General features: G+C 39.9%; 1 long non-coding RNA gene across 1 annotated transcript in view; it reads left to right on the top strand.

Annotated features, from left to right (window-relative positions):
* Positions 1 to 1,354: 1,354 nt before the first annotated feature.
* LOC125965011 (uncharacterized) overlaps positions 1,355 to 21,048 on the top strand; it is a 65,589-nt gene continuing 45,895 nt past the window's right edge. Inside the window, exon 1 of the long non-coding RNA XR_007478435.1 lies at positions 1,355 to 1,706. This is a non-coding gene — a long non-coding RNA (uncharacterized LOC125965011). The remainder of the gene's footprint in view (positions 1,707 to 21,048) is intronic.

Below are 21,048 nucleotides of genomic sequence, written 5' to 3'. Positions count from 1 at the left end.
TCCTTTAGGTGTAAGGTTAGACTGTTTATTTGAGAGTTTTCTGGTTTCTTGAGGTAGGCTTGTATTGCTATAAACTTCCCTCTTAGGACTGCTTTTGCTGCATCCCATAGGTTTTGGATCATCATGTTTTTGTTGTCATTTGTCTCTAGGTTGTTTTTGATTTCCTCTTTTCTTTCTTCAGTGATGTCTTGGTTATTTAGTGACGTATTGTTGAGCCTCCATGTGTTTCTGTTTTTTACATATTTTTTCCCTGTAATTGATTTCTAATCTCATAACCTTGTGGTCAGAACAGATGCTTGATATGATTTCAGTTTTATTAAATTTCCTGAGGCTTTATTTGTGACCCAAGATGTGATCTATCCTGGAGAATGTTCCGCGTGAAGTTGAGAAGAACATGTAATCTGCTGTTTTTGGATGGAATGTCCTATAAATATCAATTAAATCTATTTGGTCTATTGTGTCATTTAAAGTTTGTGTTTCCTTATTAATTTTCTGTCCGGATGATCTCCATTGGTGTAAGTAAAGTGTTAAAGTCCCCTGCTATTATTGTGTTACTGTCGATTTTCTCTTTTATAGCTGTTAGCAGTTGCCTTATGTATTGAGGTGCTCCTATGTTGGGTACATATATATTTATAATTGTTATGTCTTCTTCTTGGATTGATCCCTTGATCATTACGTAGTGTCCTTCCTTGTCTCTTGTAACGCTCTTTATTTTAAAGTCTATTGTATCTGATATGAGTATTGCTACTCCAGCTTTCTTTTGATTTTCATTTGCATGGAATATCCTTTTCCATCCCCTCACTTTCAGTCTGTAGGTTTCCCTAGGTCTGAAATGGGTCTCTTATAGACTGCATATATATGGACCTTGTTTTTGTATCCATTCAGCAAGACTGTGTCTTTTGTTTGGAGCATTTAATCCATTCACATTTAAGGTAAATACTGATATGTATATTCCTATTACTATTTTCTTAATTGTTATGTGTTTGTTTTTGTAGATTCTTTTCTTCTGTTGTGTTTCCCACTTAGATAGGTTCCTTTAGCATTTGTTGTAGAGCTGGTTTGGTGGTGCTGAGTTCGCTTAGCTTTTGCTTGTCTGTAAAGCTTTTGATTTCTCCATTGAATCTGAATGAGATCTTGCTGGGTAGAGTTCTTTTGGTTGTAGGTTCTTCCCTTTCATCACTTTAAATATATCAGCCCACTCCCTTCTGGTTTGTAGAGTTTCTGCTGAGAAATCAGCTGTTAACCTTATGGGAGTTCCCTTGTATGTTGTCATTTTTCCCTTGGGCTTTCAATAATTTGTCTTTGTCTTCAATTTTTGTCAGTTTGATTATTACGTGTCTCGGCATTTTTCTCCTTGGGTTTATCCTGCCTGGGACTCTCTGTGCTTTCTGGACTTGGGTGGCTACTATTTCCTTTCCCATGCTAGGGAAGATTTCGACTATAATCTCTTCAAATATTTGCTCGGGTCCTTTCTCTCTCTCTTCACCTTCTGGGATCCCTATAATGCAAATTTTGTTGCGTTTAATGTTATCCCAGAGGTCTCTTAAGCTGTCTTCATTTCTTTGCATTCTTTTTTCTTTATTCTTTTCTGCAGCAGTGAATTCCACCTTTCTGTCTCCAGGACAGTTATCCGTTCTTCTGCCTCAGTTATTCTACTATTGATTCCTTCTAGTGTTTTTTTTTTTTTTTTTTTTTTTTTTTTTTCGGTACGCGGGCCTCTCACTTTTGTGGCATCTCGCATTGTGGAGCACAGGCTCTGGATGTGCAGGCTCAGCAGCCATGGCTCACAGGCCCAGCCGCTCCGTGGCATGTGGGATCTTACCAGACCAGGGCACGGACCCATGTCCCCTGCATCGGCAGGTGGACTCTCAACCACTGCGCCACCAGGGAAGCCCCCTTCTAGTGTGTTTTTCATTTCAGTTATTGTACTGTTCATCTCTGTTTGTTTGCTCTTTAATTCTTCTAGGTCTTTGTTAACTATTTCTTGCACCTTCTCGATCTTTGCCTCCATTCTTTTTCCAAGGTCTTGGATGATCTTCACTATCATTATTATGAATTCTTTTTCTGGAAGGTTGCCTATCTCCACCTCATTTAGTTGTTTTTCTGGGGTTTTATCTTGTTCCTTCATCTGGTACAAATTCCTCTGCCTTTTCATTTTGTCTATCTTTCTGTGAATGTGGTTTTCCATCCACAGGCTGAAGAACTGTAGTTCTTCTTGCTTCTGCTATCTGCTCTCTGCTGGATGAGTCTATCTTAGAGGCTTGTGCAGCATTCCTGATGTGAGGGACTGGTGGTGAGTAGAGCTGGGTGTTGCTCTGGTGGGCAGAGCTCAATAAAACTTTAATCCGCTTGTCTGCTGATGCATGGGGCAGAATTCCCTCTCTGTTTGTTGTTTGGCCTGAGGTGACCCAGAACTATGGCCTACCTGGCTCTTTGGTGGGGCTACCTGCGGACTCTGGGAGGGCTCATGCTAAGGAGGACTTCCCAGAACTTCTGCTGCCAGTGTCCTTGTCTGCACGGTGAGGCCCAGTCACCCCCCACCTCTGCAGGAGACCCTCTAAAACTAGCAAGTAGGTCCGCTCAGTCTCCTATGGGGTCACTGCCCCTTCCCTTGGGTCCTGATGTGCACACTACTGTGTGTGTCCTCCAAGAGTGGAGTCTCTGTTGTGACTCTACGTCTCTGAGTGGGGTTGAGACTCTGAGACTGAGTGGAGTCTCACAGACTCTGTGTCCTGTGAAACTTCGATGATTTGTGGTTCTAGAAATCCTATAGGAGACAGTCCACAGAGGTGAAGCTAATGCTGTCAGTGGAGGTGGTGAAGCCAAAGATCTGCAGTTCAGACTAAAGGTGCCAATGTACATTCAGGACAAAACAATCTCATGTGAATGTAGTTCAGGCAGGTTTAACATAAATACAGTCAGGTTAATGCCTAACATCTTCTATCTTGTGCCTCCCCTCAGGGACCCCCTCCTCAGTTCCTGAGGCTCCTGTAACTCATGTACAGTGGAAGGGAGCCTGGGCTCTGTCCAGTCTGAGCCCTGAGTTACCCTGTGTGTATCTTAGGATACTTTGTACTTCTGTGGTGTCTGTTGTAACATCATCGCTTTCATTTCTGATTTATTTGGGCCCTCTCTTTTTTAAAGAAACATACTACTATTGTCTTTTATTCTTTACAGAAGCTAAAAAAATGTTTGATCTATTACCCTTACTCTATGTATAGGTTTTTCAGTGAGATTTTTACTTTTGTTTGTTTTCTTGTTACTATCAATAATTAGTGAGACTTCTTTGAAGCTTAAGTAAATTCCTTCAACATTGCATATAAGGCTGGTTTATTAGTGATGAACTCTTTTAGCTTTTGCTAATATGGGAAACTCTTGATCTCTCCTTCAATTCTTTCTTTCCTCCATAAATTTATTTATTTATTTTTGGCTGTATTAGGTCTTCATTGCAGTGCGTGGGCTTTTCTCTAGTTGTGGCAAGTGGAGGCTACTCTTCGTTGTGGTGCATGGGCCGTTGTGGTGCATGGGCTTCTCATTGCAGTAGCTCTTCTTGTTGTTCAACATGGGCTCTAGGTGCTCAGCCTTCAGTAGTTGTGGCTAGCAGGCTCAGTAGTTGTGTCTCATGGGCTCTAGAGCACAGGCTCAGTAGTTGTGGCACACAGGCTTAGTTGCTCTGTGGCATGTGGGATCTTCCTGGATCAGGGCCCGAACCCGTGTCCCCTGCATTGGCAGGCAGATTCTCAACCACTGTGACATCAGGGAAGCCCTCTCCTGCAATTCTGAATAATAATTTTGCTGGTAGAGTATTCCTGTTGTAGACTTTTCCTTTTTAGCCCATTGATTATATCCTATCATTCCTTCCTAGTTTGAAAATTGTGCTGAGAAGTCATCTGACAGTCTTATGGGAATACCTTGAACATAACTAGACCCTTTTATTTCACTGCCTCTGTGATCACTCTTTAAATTTTTGGAGCTTTATAATATGTCTTGGTGTGGACCTGTTTGTCTTCATCTTGTTTGGGACTCTGTTTTTCCTGGACCTGGATGTGTGTTTCCTTCCCCAGGTTAGGAAAGTTATCAGTTACTCTATCCTCCAATAAGTTATCTGCCCGTTTCTCTCTTCTCCTCGTTCTGGGGCCCCTGTAATGCTCATGTTAATATTCTTGATGTTGTCTCAGAGGTCCCTTTACGTATACTCTTAATTGCTTTTACTTTGTGTTATTCAGTTTGGGTGATTTTCACTACTCTGTTTTCCATTTCACTGATCTGTTCTTCTGTATCCTACAGTATAATGTGGTTTCTCTCATGTACATGTGTGTGTGTTTTAATCTCTTTTATTGTATTGTTCACTGTTTTGTTCTTTTTGACATGTTATTACTCTGTTGAAATTCTCACTATGTCTATCTATTCTTCTCCTGACTTGGGTGAGCGTCTTTATAATCATTACTGTGAACACTTTTTTTTATCGGGTAGAATGCTTATCCCTGTTTTATTCAGTTCTTTGTCTGATGTCGTGTCTTGTTACTTCATTTGTAACGTATTCCTCTATTTCCTTATGTTTCCTAATTCTCTGTACATCTTTATTCATTAGGTTCAGGTTGTTACATTCCCGGGTCTCAGAGAAGTGGCCTTATATAGGAGATGACTGATAGGGCCCAGCAGCACATTGTCCTCTGGCCAGCAGAGCCACATGCTCCAGGGGTGTCCCCTGTGTGGGCTGCACACACCTTTCTCTTAGGGCAGGGCCAACTGCTGTAGACAAGCTGGTAGGTGGTATTGGACCCTGGCCTAAATGGCTGTGAGCCCCTGCAGTATGTGATTGATTGCCATGGGTGTGCTGATATCCAAGGCAGCCCTCCATTATGGGTGGCTGTGTGGTGCTCCAGGTGCACAGGTGGACAGCGTAGGCCCCCAGTGTGTCTGGCTGTGAGGCCTTCTGGTGCGGGAGTGCTATGGGCATGGTGGTAAGTGGGGCAGGCCCCTGATTCTAATCAGTTCCAGGGAAGATTCTAAAATGTTGCTTGCCCATGTCTCAGTTCCTAGTGGGAGTCCCAGTTGCCTCTTGCCTTTCCAAGAAGCTCTCCGAGATTAGCAAGTGGGTCTGGCACACGTGTCTTTCACTCTATTGGCTCTGCACAGGGACTGAGAACATGTGAGATTTGTGTGTGCCCTATGAGAGCAGTCTCAGTTTCCTTTAGTCTCCAGATTTCCTGAAAATAAGCCCTGCAAGTTTTCAAAGCCAGACCTGCTGTGTTCTTTTCTTCCAGTGCAGGAACCCTGGGCTGAGCAGCCTAATGCCAGGCTCATACCCTTCCCTCCATGTGGAGGACCTATGCAATTGTGATATCTTCCAGCTGTGGGTCACTGTGCTATATGTGTGGGTTCCAATTAGACTGTGTTCCCAGTCCTCCTACCTGCCTTGTGGTTTCTCCTTCCTTATATCTTTAGTTGTGGAAAACATTCCCTGCTAGTCTTCAGAGATAATTTCCGTGTAAGTGGTTGTAATTTGGGTGTGTCTTTGGCAGCAGGGGAGCTCAGTATCTTCCTACTCTATCCTCGTGATCCCCTCTCAAGAATTCTTTGAAAATATATGCATTTATTACTGTAAACATAACTCTTTGAATTGCAGTCTTGTTCCTGTATTCCATAAATTTAGGTACTTTGTGTTTCCAATTTTGTTTGCTTTAAGATTTCTTTTAAATTTCCGTTTTGATTTATTCCTGTATGCATTGGTTATTCAAGAGCTTATTGTTCAATTTCTAAGTGTTCTTGAATTTTCAATTATTCTTTTTAATATTGAATTTCAGTTTCATACCATTGTGGTTGGAAATGATCCTTGATATGATTTCAATATTCTTGGATTTTTGAAGACTTGTTTTGTGGCTTAACATAGGATCTACCCTAGGCAATGTTCTATGTGTACTTAAGGACAATGGAAAGTTTGCTGCTGTTGAGTGGAATATACTGTAGATGTATGTTAGGTTCATTTGATATCAAGTGTGTGTTCAGGTTCAGTGTTTCCTGATTGATATTATGTCCGGATGACCTATACAGTGTTGAAAGTTGGGTATCGACGTTTCTTACCATTATTTTATTTCTGCACATTTTCCCCTTCACGTGGGTTAATATATTCTTTATATGTTGAGAGGCTCCAAAGCTGGATACATACATATTTATAATTGTCATGATTTCTTGATGAATTAATCCATTTATCATTATATGATAACCTTCTTTCCTTTGAGAGGTTTGACTTCAAGTCTTTTTTATCTCAGAATAGACTAGTCAGTCAAGTATCATTTTCATGGAGTATTTTGTTCCCAATCTTTCAATTTTATGCTATATATGGATTAGAAGTTAACATGAATATCTTGTACACAGTATAATTGAACTTTCTTTAATCCATTCAGCCACCCTATGGATTATTTAAATTGAAGTATAGTTGATTTACAATATTACATTAGTCTCAGGGGTACAACATATGGATTGAATATTTTTATAGATCATGTTCCACTAAAGTGGTTACAAAATAATGTCTATATTTCCCTGTGTTGTACTATATATCCTTGTTTGTTTATTTCATACATAGGGATACTGGATTTAGAGAAACAAACTGCTGTTTTCCCCTCCCCCTTTAAGTCGCCCCACCAGTAACCACTAATTTGTTCTCTGTGAGTCTATTTCTGTTTTGTTACATACATATATTTCTTGCATTTTTAGATTCTACAGAGAAGTGAGAACATAGTGTATTTGTCCTTCTCTAACTTAAGTAGGTATACATATTCTAGGCCTCTCCATGTTGTTGCAAATGGCAGAATTTGATCCTTTTTAATGGCTGAGTAATAGTCTATTGTGTATACATACCACATCTTCTTTATCCACTCATCTGTTGGTGGACATTTAGTTTGCTTCCATATGTTGGCAATTGTAAATAATGCTGCTATGAACATTGGGATGCATGTATCTTGTCAAATTGGTGTCTTCATTTTCTTTGGACATATACCAAGCAGTGGAATTGCTGGCTAGTATGATAGCTCTACTTTTAGCTTTTATCAGGACCTCCATATTCTTTTCATAGTGGGTGTACCAACTTACAATCCCACCACCAGTGTACTAGGATTGCCTTCTCCATGTCATGAACAACATTTCATATTTGTATACTTTGGAATAATAGCCACGTTGAGAGGTGTGACCTGACGTCTCATTATGGGTTTGCTTGTGGATCATTCATTAAATTTAATTTACAAAAGAAGGTGATAGGCTGGATGTGATCTCCAGGTTTAGTTTGCTAATGCCTGGTATAGGTTAATTTGGGGAGAATTAATACCTTTACAATGTTATTTATTGCTTACATTTTTCAGGTTGACATTTAGTGATTGGAAACATTTAAAATTTTTTCTCCCTGAAGGATATATGAAGTCTGTTGGTTTGTTTCTGTTTTATAAATTTGTTCATTTCTATCATTTTTTAGACTCCACTATAAGTGATATCATATGATATTTGTCTTTTTCTATCTGACTTACTTCACTTAGAATGAAATAATGTCATTTGCAGCAACAGGAATGGACCTAGAGGTGATCATGCTTTTTCATTTCTGAGTAATATTTATTTGATTGTGTACATGTACAACTTCTTCATTATCCATTCATCTGTTGATGGACATTTTGGTTGCCTCCATGCCTTGGCTATTGTAAACAGTGCTGCAGTGCATGTTTGGGTTTGGGTGCATTTGTCATTTTCATTTCTGGCTTTCTGCAGACGTACACCCAGAGGTAAGACTGCTGGATGATATGGTAGCTCTATTTTTACTTTTAAAAGGCATCTCCATACTGTACTTTATAGTGGCTGTTACCAGCTTACATCACACCAACAGCATAGGAGGGTTCCCTTTTCTCCATGTCCTCTCCAGCATTTATGGTTTGTAAACTTTTTGATGATGGCCATTCTGACTGTGTGAGGTGATACCTTGTTGTAGTTTTGATTTGCATGTGTCTGTCCAATAATTCGAGATTTTGAGCATCTTTGCGTGTGTTTTTTTGAAACACTGTGAGGAAAAGTTACAGTTGACATTGGGTTTTTGAAAGTCTGACTATTTTGAATTTTTGCTCGATAACTACCACAGGGCATTTGTTAAGGGCAGGTGTCATTTACACCCTGGCAGTCCTTGTGAATATGAAGTGCCCATAAGCACATGTTTTAAAGTTGCTGTTGTGGAAATGGGCACAGATGTTAGGATTTCCTTCATGCCCCTCTCTGGTTCCTTGGGTAACCAGACCCACTGTGGAAGACGGGCTCTTGGATTGTAAATTAGTGTGGGCTGTGGCAGAACAAACACCCCAAATCTTCTGTTTTGTTACTTCTTGTTTTTGTTTTAATTTAATTTTTCTTTTTTTATTGGAGTAAAGTTGATTTAAAATATTCTGTTTGTGGTAGGCGTACAGAATCTTGTTCAGTTATGTATATTCATATGTCTATTCATCTTCAGATTCTTTTCCCATATAGGTTATTAGAGAGTGTTGAGTAGACTTCCCTTTGTTATGCAGTAGGTCCTTGTTGATAATCTATCTCATATGTATGAGTGTGTAAATATTTTCCCCAGCCTCCTGATTGATTTATTCCTTCCACCCACCTTTCTCATTGGGTAAGCATAAGTTTGTTTTCTAAGTCTGTGCGTCTGTTTCTCTCTCTTTTATTTTATTTTTTTTGGCTGTACTGCAAGGCATGTGTGATATTAGTTCTCCCAACACCAGGGGTCGAACCCATGCCCCCTGAATTGGAAGCTCAGATTCTTAACCATTGCACCACCTGGAAAGTCCCTGTTTCTCTCTTGTAAATTAGTTCATTGCTATCAATTTTTACATTTCAGCTATAAGTAGTATCATATGATATTTGACTTTCTCTTTCTGACTTACTTCACTTAGTATGATTATCTGTAATTCTATCTATGATGCTGCAAATGGCATTCCTTCATTCTTTTCATTTCTGAGTAATATTTCACTGTGAACATGTACCGCTTCTTTAGCCGTCCATCTGCTGATGGATATTTTGGTTGCTTCCATGTCTTAGACGTTGTAAATTGTGCTGCGGTACACATATGGGTGCATGTGTGTTTTCCAATTCTGGTCTTCTCCTGTTATACGCCTGGGAGTGGGACAGCTGGATCATATGGTACCTCTAAATTTACCTTGTAAAGGCACCTCCATACTCTTATTTATAGTGGCTGTTACCATGTTAGATCCCAACAGCAGCATAGGAGGGTTGCCTTTTTTCTACAACCTCTCAAGCATTTACTGTTTGTAGGTGTTTCAATGGTGGCTATTCTTACTCATGTGAAGTGATCCCTCCTTGTAGTTTTGACTTCCCTGACGCTAATAATATAGGAATTAGAACATCTTTTCGAGTGCTTTTCTTTTAAACAGTGTAAAATTTACCTATTGAAATAGGATCTTGAAAGTCTGTTCCTTTGGAATTTATTTTGCTTACCTACCCGTGGACATTTCCTGATTGTGGGTGTCACTTAGAGCCCAACAGTTCTTCTGAATATTAAGTACCCATAAGCATTGTTTTTAAAGTTGCAGTTGCAGGAAAGGGCAACAAGGCAGTGGAATTTATTCATACTCACCTTGATTGCTAGGTAAAACATTGGTTTAGTGGAATTCGTCTTCCTAGATTGTAAATTGGAGTGTAAAGTGCCAGGACAAAATCTTGTGTCACATTACTTCTTGTTTAATTTATTTTTTATTTCTTATCAGAGTAAATTGGATTACAATGTTGTGTTTGTTCTAGGTGTAAAGAAGCTGGTTCATTCATATGTATACATATATCTAATCAGGTTTAGGTTCTTTCGCATGTTGGTCATTAGAGAGAGTTGAGTAGACCTCCCTTGGCATCCAGTAGGTCCTTCTTGATTATATATTTTATATGAATTATTAAATGCATGTTAACCCCAACATCCTAATTTTTCCATTCCTTTCACCTTTTTCAAAGTCTGTATGGGTCTTTCGCAGTGGAAATATATTCATGGGTATCAATTTCTAGATAACCCTAGTAAATGATGTCATCGGATATTTGTCTTTCCTTTTGTGACTTACTTTACGTAGTATGATTACCCCTAGGTTCATCAGTGGTGATGGAAAAGGCATTGTTTCATCATTTCCATGGCTAATATTCGATTGTGTACATGTACCACTTCTTTGCCCATTCATTTGTTTTTGAACATTTTGCTTGCATCCATGTCTGGCTATTGTAAGTATCGCTGAAGAGCATTTTTGGGTACCTGGGTATTTCTGAATTCTGGTGTTCTCAGGTTACAGGCCCATTAGTGTTTTGGCAGGATCACATAGTAGCTCAATTTTTACCTTTTAAAGGCACCTTCATTCTGTTCTGATTAGTGGCTGTTACCAGTTTACATCCCAGCAACAGCATATGAGTGTATCCATTCTCGGAATCCCATTCAGCATTTATTGTTTGCAGACATTTTTCTCTGATGGCCATTCAGACTATTGTGAGCTGATACCTTTCTGTAGTTTAAATTTGCATGTTCCTAATAATTTTTGATGTTGAACATTTTTTCATGTCCTTAAAAAAAAACACTGTGAGGAAATTTACCTCTCGAAATTGTCTTCTCCGGATTTCCTACTGTTTTGTATATTAATGTCCATTCCTGACCGCAAGATATTTTTTGAGGGCAGGTGTCATTTAAAGCCCTGCAGTCCTTGTGAATATTAAGTGACCAATAGCACTGAGATTAAAGCTGCTGTTGCGGGAATTGACCACAAGGCGGCAGATTTCTACATTCCCAACTTTGGTTACAAGGACAGGAGAGCCTTCCTTGAAGTTGTGGTCCTAGGTTGCAAATTGTAGTGGAATGTCCCAGGACAAACTCCCAAAAGCTTATGTCTCCTACTTACGTTTGTTTTCTAAATTTATTTTATGTTTCTTATTGGAGTAAATTTTTTTTAAACTAGATTCTTCCTCGATCTACAATTTCCCCTTTGCCTTTAATATTTATTTATTTATTTTTGGCTGTGTTGCGTCTTCATTCCTGTGCGAGGGCTTTCTCTAGTTGCGGCAAGCGGGGACCGCTCTTCATCGGGGTGCGTGGGCCTCTCACTATTGTGGCCTCTCTTGTTGTGGAGCACAGGCTGCAGACGCGCAAGCTCAGTAGTTGTGGCTCATGGGCATAGTTGCTCCACGGCATGTGGGAGCCTCCCAGACCAGGGCTCGAACCCGTGTCCCCTGCATTGGCAGGCAGATTCTCAACCACTGCGCCACTAGGGAAGCCCCTATTGGAGTAAATTTTATTAGAGTGTTGTGATTCTCTGGGTGTACCAATTAGGATCAATTTTTCATACATATATCTGTTCATCATTGGATCCTGTTACCATGTAGGTTATTATAGAGTGTTGAGTAGAGCTCCCTTGGTATTTGGTAGGTGTTTGGTGATTATATAATTTATATATATTAATGATTATATAATTTGTATATTTTATATATTATAAGTTTATATACGTATAACATATATTAGTGTATGTATGTTAACCCCATAATCCTAATTTACTCATCCTCCCACCTTTCATTTTGCTTAACCATTAGTTTGTTTCATACGTCTCTGAGTGGCTTTTCCTTTGGAAATATGTTCATTGGTAGGAATCTTAAGATAACATCTATAAATTATATCATAGGAGATATATCATACACTTTTGACTTCACATAATAGGATTATTTCCAGACTCACCTGTAGTCATGAAAGCGACATTGTTCATTTTTTTGAAAGCTAATCTTCCATTAGGTACATGTACCACTTCTTCTTTGTCCATTCATCTGTTAACTGACATTTTTGCTGCTTCCATGTCCTGGCTATTTTCAGTATTACTTCAGTACAGGTTTGTCAGCGTGTGTCTTCTCGATTCGGCGCTTAGGTGATAGGCCCAGTGGTGGGCGTGTTGGATCGAATGACATCTCAATTTTTACTTTTAAACGCAGCTCCTTTCTGTTCTCATTACCGGATCTTGCCACTTGACATCTCACAAGCAGCTAGAGGATACACAGCTCTCTAAAACACCTTCAGCGTTTATTGTCTGTAGACTTTTGGCTGATGGTAGTTGACTTGCGTGAGTTGAAACCTTTTTGTAGGCTAGATTTGCATGACTCTAATAATTTCTGATGTTGAGCTTTTATCCATTTTCTTTTTTATTTGAAAAATAGTGAGTAAAACTTACCTCTTCATACTGTCTCCTTGAAAAATTTGCCGGATTTGAATTTTTTTGGCCGTTCCATGCCTCAGTACAAGTTTTGACGGCAGGTGTGCTTTACAGCCCAGAGTGAGTCCTTGTGAATGTTAAGTGATGGTTACCTGTGGTTTTAAAGCCGCTCTTGCGGGAAATGGCACAAGGTGACAGCATTCCTACGTTTCCAATTCTGGGTTTTTTGGGCAACAGATCTTTCCTGGAAATCGTGTTTGTAGGCTGCAATTTAGAGTGGAATGTGCCAGGGCAAACGCCCAAGAGCTTATATCTCCATAAATCTTGTTTGTTTTTTTAAATTTAATTTTTATTAATTATAAGAGCAAATTTGAGAAAATTGTTGTGTGTGTTCTAGCTGAACAGAATCTGCTTCATTATATCTATGTATAGATCTATTCATCTTTGGATCCTTTCCCATGTAGGTTATTACAGAGTTTTGAGTAGACCTCTCTTGGTATTCCATAGGTATTTTGTGATTATATATTTCATATATATAAGTACATGTCTGTTAACCCCCATATCCTAATTCATACATTCCTTACACCTTTCCATTTGGTTAAACATAATTTGGTTTTCTGAATCTATGAGTGTCCTTCTCTTGGAAATTATTTCATGGGTATCAACTTTTATGTAACACCTATAAGTGATGTAATAGGATATCTGTCTTTCGTTTTCTTTCTTACTTCAAGTTGGGTGATTATCTCTAGATCCTTCTATGGTGGTGCCAATGGCACTGTTCCATGCTTTTCCATGGCTAATATTCCATTGTGTACAAGGACGACTTCTTCTTGGTGAATTTTTCTGTTGATGGACATTTTGGTTTCTTCCAAGTCTTGGCTATGATACATGTTGCTGCAGTGCAGGATTGCCAGCCTGTGTCTCTTTGATTCTGGTCTACTCAGGTGATAGGCCCATCAGTGATCCTACCAGATCACATGGTAGCTCAAGTTTTACCTTTAAACACACCTCCATTCTGTTTTCAGTACTGTCTCTTACCAGGTTACATCCCACCAGCAGCTAGAGGGTACACAGTTCTCTAAAGCCCCTTCACCATTTATAAGTTGTAGACTTTTTTGCTGGTGATCATTCTGACGGCTGTGAGGTGAACGTTTCTGTAGACTGGATTTGCATGGCTTTATTAATTCCTGATGTTGAGCATTTTTCCTTGCCCTTTTTTTTAACAAAAAAACGAGAGAAAAAGAAAGAATACCAAATGTGCGTAAAATATGCCTCTTTAAATTGTCGTTTTGAAATATGCACGTCTTTTGGGATTCTTGCTCGATTTAGTGACCACGGATTTGTTTAGAGGGCAGGTGTCATTTACAGGCCTGGAATTATTTTGAATATCAAGTAACCATTATTGCTGGGTTTAGAGCTGCTGCTGTGTGAAACGGCCACAAAGAGGCACAGTTCTCCTTTAACAAATCTGGTTATTAGGGCAACAGAGCCTTAATGAAAGTCACGTTCTAGGTTGTAAATTAGAATGGAATGTGCCAGGAAAAAGCCCCTTAACGTTATATCCCACTACTTCTTCGTTTTTTAAATTTAATTTTCATTTTTTATCACAGCAAGTGTGATTACAATGTTTTGCTTGTTCTAGGTGTGCAAGAGGTGGTTGTTTTACACATATACATATATCTATTGTTCTTTGGATCCTTTTCCCATGTAGGTTACGACACAATCTTGAGTAGTCTTCTCTTGGTATTATGTAGGTCTTTGGTGATTATATACTTCACCTGTGTTTGTATAGCTCTGTTAACCCCGATATCTTAATGTATCCAATCCTCACACCTTTCCATTGGTAAATCATAAGTTTGTTTAATAAATCTGTGATTGCCTTGCTCTGTGGAAATATCTTCACTGGTGTCACTTTTCAGGTAACACCTATAAGTGATATCATAGTATATGTGTCTTTCACTTTCTGACTTACGACAAGTTGTGTGATTACTTCTAGACTCATCCACGGTGTTGCAAATGGCATTGTGTCATTTTTTTCCTTGGCTAATATTCGGTCTGTGCATGTACCAGTTCTTCTTTGTCCACTCATCTGTTGATGGAATTTTTGGTTGCTTCCATGTCTTGACTATTGTAATACTGCTGCAATGCACATTTGCCAGCCTGTGTCTTTCCAATTCTGTCATCTTCGGTTTTAGACCAAGTAGTGGGCCTGCTGGATCATATGGTAGCCAGTTGTTTACCTTGTAAAGGCACCTCCATTCTGTTCCATTAATGGCTCTTACCAGGTTACGTCCCATTTAAAGTTGAGGGTATGCACTTCTCCATAACCCCTTCAGCATTTATTGTTTGTAGTTTTTCTACTAACTTTTATTCTGACTGCTGTGAGCTGATACCTCTTTGTGGTTGGATTTGCATGTGTCTCATAATGCCTTGAAATTTAGCTTTCAGGCATGTTCTTTATTTTCTTCAAACTGTGAGTACAGCTTACCTCTTCAAATGGTTTTCTTGAAATATGTGCCACATTTTGAAATATTTTGGCCATTACCTCCCTGAAGACATTTTGAGGGCAGGTTTCATTTACAGCCCTCGAGTACTTGTGCATATGAAGTGCCGATCAGCACAGGTTGTAAAGCTGCTGTTGCAGGCAACGGCCATTTGGCGGCAGCATTTCTGCTTTCCCCATTCTGGTAACCAGGGAAACAGACCTTCCTGCCAGTGGTGTTCCTCTTTTATACACTAGAGGTGAATGTGCCTGGATAAACCCCCAAAGACTGATGTTGTCATACACTAAACTGTAACCAAAACCGTACCCGTTCCCTAACCCTAACCCTAAACCTTACACTAAGCTGTGCCATAATAATAACCCATACACTAACACTAACACGTACCCTAACCCTAACCCTAACCCTTATACTTACCCAAGTCCTAATTGTAACACGTACACTAACAGTAACACTAACCCTAACAGGTACCCTAAACCGTTGTCGTACCCTAAACAGTGACCTAATCTGTACCCTTTCCCTAACGCTAAACCTAACCCTAAACCGTCCCCTAACCCACAACCTAATCCTAACCCGTATACTAACACTAACCTACACCCTAACATGGATTCTAACCAAACCCGTTGTCGTACACTAACTGGTACCATAAACTGTATCCATTCCCTAACGCTAATCCTAACCATAACCCTAACCCTAAATCATACCCTAACCCGTACCCTAATCCTAACCCGTACCTTGGTGGGGGAACCGTATATCACACTGTCACCATAGAAAAACCTACAGACACTGCAGTGACGGCGGCCAATAAGACCGGCTAGACTCCTCGCTACTTCAAAATTTCTTGTGACTCTGGGACTAATGGAATACAGAAGAAGACATCATCTAAGTCTAATACAGAATACCATGTCCTGGTGGATGGTAGAATGACCATCAGTGTGTAGGAATTAGGAACTACTGGATGTATATTCTCAGTTGCTTCACTGACCTCACGTCCTTTACCAAGTACCCAGTAGCCCACAGGGCTCTCATGGTCAGGCCCCTCCCAGGATATGGAGCTCACCTGTGCAGGTACCCAGCAAGACTGGGCACACAGGAACCATGCACATAGCCCCCATTGCAGAGCACCCCCAGCTCACCTGTTGCTCAGGGCTGACACAGAGCACCTCAGAGCACGACCTGAACTAACAAACAACAGCTCCAACAGGTCTGTGACACTGGGCGTCACTCTGTGCGGCCTCCCTCCACCTGGTCTTCCAGAGACTTCCACTGCAGCCGGGGCACCAGGCCTCTGTCTCCACCCACCACCCCTCCTCTCCCTGACTCCTGGGTTCCTCTCATTAGGAGAGGGTCTTCTTGAAGTTGTCTCCCATTCATGGGCCAGATAAAGTGATTAGAAAACAAGCCAGAGCTGCAGCCCCTTGTCTATCCTGACTCTCAGGAGCCCACACTTGTTCCTTGGACCTGGTCGGTTCATCAAGGTCCATTTTCTGCTGCTGTGAGCCCCAGAGGGGCGAGGATTGGCTGACCTGGGCAGCCTGACACTGCCGGCCAGCCCTCTCCAGGTGTGCCTGGTTTGAGGTCAATATAAACACCGCTCCAGGCAGCAAGAGCCCCTTCAGTTGTGTCTGACGCCATATTCTCTGCCCCGTCAGCAGTGTCGGGGCTGGGCTGGTGGGAGGGAGTGAGGGGCCACGGTTTTTTGGGTGGCCCGGTGTGAGTGGGGCTCTGCTGGGTTTTCTGCAGGAGTTGCCAAGCTGCCAACTGCTAAAGAAGAGGATGTGTCACCCATATCTGCTGCTGGAATTTCTCCCCAGGCAGAGGTGAGTAAGGAAAAAAACAGTGGGGGCCGGGACAGGAGGGGTATCTCAGGCAGAGAAATGGAAAGCTTCCAGAAGTGCGCCCGGGGCCAGGACCATCCTGCTTGGCCTGTAGGCACCAAGTCGGCCTGGGTTCTGTCGCTGGTGTGGCTCCATGACCCTTTCTCTAGGCTTTCAAGTCCTTGCACAGATTCAGGGGTTGTACCTGGGAAGTGTGGGAACAGTTCAGCAGCAGCTGGCCTGGAGCTCAGCTCACGTTTGCTCAGAGATGCCTCGGCATGGTTCCCCAGCTTTGCAATGAGGACGCTCCTTGTGGGGGTGGGGGGGCTCCTGACTGCATGGGAGACGATTACCCACCTCTGACCAACTTCAGGATTCTTTACCTTTGGAGCAAGTGTCCTGATAGGGTTTTCCTGTTTATAACTGGTGGGTTCTGCTTTTTTTTTTTTCTTTTTTGGTTCAATGTAGGTTTTATTCCTCTTTTTTGTATTTATAGATAGAAGCATGGAAATAATTCATTCATATAAATACATGTATGGGAATGGAAGAACTTTTTTTCTGTTTTACTTTTTGTATGTTTATTTATTTTTTTAATTTTTAATTTTATTATTATACAGCAGGTTCTTTCTGGTTATCGATTTTATACATATGGGTGTATATAAGTCAATCCCAAACTCCCAATTCATCCCAGCACTACCCCCCCACGGCTTTCCCCCCTTGGTGTCCATACGTTTGTTCTCTACATCTGTGTCTCTATTTCTGCCCTGCAAACCAGTTCATCTGTTCCATTTTTCTTGGTTCCACCTATATGCATTAATATACAATATTTCTTTTGCTCTTTCTGTCTTACTTCACTCTGTATGACAGTCTCTAGGTCCATCGACGCCTGTACAAATGACCGAATTTCATTCCTTTTTATGGCTGAGTAACATTCCATTTTATATATGTACCACATCTTTATCCATTCATCTGTCTGTGTGCATTTAGGTTGCTCCCATTACCCGGCTATTGTAAATAGTGCTGCAATGAACATTGTGGTGAATGTGTCTTTTTGATTTATGATTTTCTCTGGGTATATGCCCAGTAGTGGGATTGCTGGATCATATGGTAATTCTATTTTTAGTTCTTTAAGGAACCTCCATATTGTTCTCCATAGTGACTGTATCAATTTACATTCCCACCAATAGTGGAAGAGGGTTCCTTTTCTCCACACCCTCCCCAGCATTTGTCGTTTGTAGATTTTCTGATGATGTCCATTCTAAGAGGTGTGAGGTGATACCTCATTGTAGTTTTGATTTGCATTTCTCTAATAATTAGTGATGTTGAGAAACTTTTCATGTGCTTCTTGGCCATCTCTCTCTCTTCTTGGAATAAATGTCTATTTAGATCTTCTGCCATTTTTGTATTGGGTTGTTTGGTCTTGTTAATATTGAGCTGCATGTGCTGTTTATATATTATTGGAGATTAATCCTTTGTCTGTTGCTTCATTTGAAAATATATTCTCCCATTCTGAGAGTTGTCTTTTCGTCTTGTTTTTACTTTCCTTTGCTTTGCAAAAGCTTTTATGTTTCATTAGTTCCCATTTGTTTATCTTTTTTATTGCATTACTCTAGGAGGTGGATCAAAAAAGATCTTGTTGTGATGTATGTCAGAGTATTCTTCCTATTTTTTCCTCTAAGAGTTTTATACTGTCCGGTCTTACATTAAGGTCTCTAATCCATTTTGAATTTATTTTTCTGTATGGTGTTAGGGAGTATTTTAATTTCCTTCTTTTACATGTAGCTGCCCATTTTTCCCAGAACCACTGGTTGAAGAGACTGTCTTTTCTCCATTGTATAGTCTTGCCTCCTGTGTCATAGATTATTGACCATTGGTATGTAGGTTTATCTCTGGGCTTTCTTTTTTTTTTTCAATTTACAACTTTATTGGCGTATAATTGCTTTACAATGATGCATTAGTTTCTGCTGTATAACAAAGTGAATCAGCTATACATATACCACCATATCCCCTCCCTCTTGCATCTCTCTCTCACTGTCTCTATCCCACCACTTTAGGTGTTCACAAAGCACTGAGCTGATCTCCCTGTGCTATGTGGCTTCTTCCCAGTAGCTATCGATGTTACATTTGGTAATGTATATATGTCCATGCCACTCTCTCACTTTGTCCCAGCTTACCCTTCCCCCTCCCCGTGTGCTCAAGTCCTTTCTGTACGTCTGTGTCCTTAATCCTCTCCCGCCCCTAGGTTCTTCATAAACATTTTTTTCTTTAGACTCCATATATCTGTGTTAGCACACGCTATTTGTTTTTCTCTTTCTGACTTACTTTACTGTGTAGGACAGTCTGTACGTCCATCCGTCTCACTACAAATAACTCAGTTTTGTTTCTTTTTATGGCTGAGTAATATTCCATTGTATATATGTGCCAGATATTCTTTATCGATTCATCAGTCGATGGACACTTAGGTTACTTCCATCTCCTGGCTATTGTAAATAGAGCTGCAATGAACATTGTTGAACATAACTCTTTTTGAATTATGGTTCTCTCAGGGTAAATGCCCAGGAGTTGGATTGCTGGGTCATATGGTACTTCTATTTGTAGTTTTTTAAGGAACCTCCATACCGTTCTCCCTAATGGCTATATCAATTTACATTCCCACTAACACTGAAAGAGTGTTCCCTTTTCTCCAATAAATGCCTCTCCAGCATTTATTTTTTGTAGATTTTTTGATGATTGCCATTCTGACTGCTGTGAGTGATACCTCACTGTAGTTTTGATTTACATTTCTGTAATGATTAGTGATGTTCAGCATCCTTTCATGTGTTTGTTGGCAACCTGTATATCGTCTGTGGAGCAATGTCTATTTAGGTCTTCTGCCCATTCCTGGATTGGGTTGTTTGCTTTTGTGATATTGAGCTACATGAGCTGCTTGTAAATTTTGGAGATTAATCCTTTGTCATTTGCTTCATTTGAAAAGATTTTCTCCCATTCTGAGGGTTGTCTTTTCGTCTTCTTTATGTGTTTCTTTGCTGTGCAAAAGCTTTTAAGTTTCATTAGGTCCCATTTGTTTATTTTTGTTTTTATTTCCATTTCTCTAGGAGGTGGGTCAAATAGGATCTTGCTGTGATTTATGTCATAGAGTGTTCTGCCTATGTTTTCTTCTAAGAGTTTAATAGCGTCTGGTCTTAACATTTAGATCTCTAATCTATTTGGAGTTTATTTTTGTGTATGGTGTTATGGATGTTCTAATTTCATTCTTCTATGTGTAACTGTCCAGTTTTCCCAGCACCACTTACTGAAGAGACTATCTTTTCTCCATTGTTTATCCTTGCCTCCTTTGTCATAGATGAGTTAGCCATAGGTATGTAGGTTTATCTTTGGGCTTTCTATCCTGTTCCATTGATCTATATTTCTGTTTTGGTGCCAGTACCATATAGTCTTGATTACTGTAGCTTTGTAGTATAGTCTGAAGTCAGGAAGTCTGATTCCTCCAGCTCTTTTAATTTCCCTCAAGACTGATTTGGCTATTCGGGGTGTTTTGTGTCTCCATACAAATTTTAAGGTTTTTTTGTTCTAGTTCTGTAGAAAATGCCACTGATAATTTGATAGGGATTGCATTGAATCTGTAGATTGCTTTGCGTAGTATAGTCATTTTCACAATATTGATTCTTCTAATCCAAGCGTATGGTTAATACTCCCATCTGTTTATATAATCTTTGATTTCTTTCAGCAGTGTCTTATAGTTTTCTGAGTATAGGACTTTGACCTCCCTAGGTAGGTTCATTACTACATATTTTATTCTTTTTGTCGCAATGGTGTATGGGATTGTTTCCTTAATTTCTCTTTCTCATCTTTCATTGTTAGTGTAGAGGAATGCAAGAGATTTCTGTGCATTAACTTTGTATCCTGCAACTTTACCAGATTCATTGTTTAGCTCTAGTAATCTTCTAGTGTCATCTTTAAGATTCACTATGTGTAGTATCATGTCATTTGCAAACAGTGAAAATTTTACTTCTTTTCCAATTTGTGTTCCTTTTATTTCTTTTTTTTCTCTGATTGCTGTGTCTAGGACTTCCAAAACTATGTTGAATAATACTGGTGAGGGTGGACATCCTTGTTTTGTTCCTGATCTTAGAGGAAATTCTTGTAGTTTTTCACCATTGAGAATGATGTTTGTTGTGGGTTTGTCATATATGGCCTTTATTATGTTGAGGTAGATTCCCTCTATGTTCACTTTCTGGAGAATTTTTAATCATAAATGGGTGTTGAATTTTGTCAGAATTTTTTCCTGCTTCTATTGAGATGATATTTTTATTCTACAATTTGTTAATATGGTGTATCACATTGATTGATTTGTGTATATTGAAGAACCCTTGCATTCCTGGGATAGACCCCACCTGATCATGGTGTGTGATCCTTTTAATGTGTTGTTCAATTCTGTTTGCTAGTATTTTGTTGAGGATTTTTACATCTATATTCATCAGTGATATTGGTCTCTAATTTTCTTTTTCTGTAGTATCATTGTCTGGTTTT

This window comes from Orcinus orca, chromosome 7 (assembly GCF_937001465.1).
Source record: "Orcinus orca chromosome 7, mOrcOrc1.1, whole genome shotgun sequence".
Taxonomy (NCBI): domain Eukaryota; kingdom Metazoa; phylum Chordata; class Mammalia; order Artiodactyla; family Delphinidae; genus Orcinus; species Orcinus orca.
The sequence above is the reverse complement of the archived record's forward strand: the minus strand, read 5'-3'. Positions and strand labels throughout refer to the sequence as shown.